The 1,191-nt window shown below is 53.7% G+C and overlaps 1 protein-coding gene across 1 annotated transcript in view; it reads right to left on the bottom strand.

The window, feature by feature from the left end:
- The window catches only part of LOC102197077 (protocadherin Fat 3-like), a 206,721-nt gene extending 205,750 nt beyond the window's left edge, over positions 1-971 (bottom strand). Inside the window, exon 1 of the mRNA XM_013914977.1 lies at positions 881-971. The gene's annotated coding sequence lies outside the window, so the exon portion shown is untranslated. The remainder of the gene's footprint in view (positions 1-880) is intronic.
- Between the last annotated feature and the right edge of the window lie 220 nt (positions 972-1,191).

The following is a 1,191-nucleotide window of genomic DNA, read 5'->3' as shown; positions in this document are numbered from 1 at the left end:
AAAAGGTTTTGATTTTGCCACCCCATTTGATGTCCATGCCGCCCTAGCAAAATTTCTTTAGATCCGCCCCTGCCAGTGCACATGGTGAAAAGCGCACACGCAAGCTACAGACATTTTCGTTAATGCAGCTCCACCCTTAAGATCGGCCTTACTGGCCGCTAGTAACCTTGATGACATAGCTTCTCTTCACACACACTACATATCGATGCCCCCCCCCCTCCCCTCAATGCCCACGGGACACTTAAAACCAGTCCCAGTTGTTGCTTCCATCTGTATGTCTGCAGCAACACACATGTTAACCTCGAAACTAGAGCACGTCTGCATCGCATCACATCACAAGAAGCATCCGAGGATTTCTCCCGAGCGCGTCCAGTATCATGAAACACGACGATTATTTTTATCATCTTCGTTCCACTCCCAGAGCACTGCAGCTCCGGCGATATGAGCGCTGCTGTAGGCGACAGCATTACAGAAATCATTCACATAAAGGTGCGACGGAGGCCTGCTTTGTGTGTGTGTGTGTGTGTGTGTGTGTGTGTACTAAAGTTGCATGACCAGTACCACACAGCTGGGCTAGTCCCGGTGGAGCAAAGACAGCTACACAGCGGTTCAGTCATGGCGGCTGCAGCGGAGACTGGACCACTAATGGTCGGAGCCCGCCGACCACCGTTTTCCCTCCATGCCGTGAGGTAGCGCGCACCTACTGCGCTGTAACACGGCGAAAGCAGCAGCTAGAGCTCATCTCACCTTCACCATCCCTGTTTTCAGTAAGGAGAAAAGAAAATGCACTACCGGCTCTCCAGAGCCGTCCCCCGCATTCACTTCGCACCTTTGCCCCCCACCAGCCCCTAAGCTACATGCGGTTTCCCGCGGAGCTCACCCGGCCACGCTGCAGAAGACCTCGGTACGAAAGTCCGTCCAACTCCGCACGATCCTCCAACAATGACTGCAGAATGTCCGCTTCGATCTGATCCGCGCCCCCGCTCTGCTGATGCTGCTCCGCGAGCCGCGCGCTCACGACGAGGCCGGGGCGTGTGCAGAGATGCATGGGCAGAGCGCAACCTGCCGGAGATGCACAGATTTAACCAATTCTTTGCTCCATTTAGTCAAGTCAGCTTAGCTAAAGCTGTCACTAAACAGCTTGCTTTCGCAGTTTGCTTTGGTTTATTATCCATGTGCAACCCGTTTTGC

This window comes from Pundamilia nyererei, unplaced genomic scaffold (genome assembly GCF_000239375.1).
Source record: "Pundamilia nyererei isolate P.nyererei 1_Seehausen unplaced genomic scaffold, PunNye1.0 scaffold00243, whole genome shotgun sequence".
Lineage (NCBI taxonomy): Eukaryota > Metazoa > Chordata > Actinopteri > Cichliformes > Cichlidae > Pundamilia > Pundamilia nyererei.
Note: the sequence above shows the minus strand (reverse complement) of the source record. Positions and strands in the feature narration are given on the sequence as shown.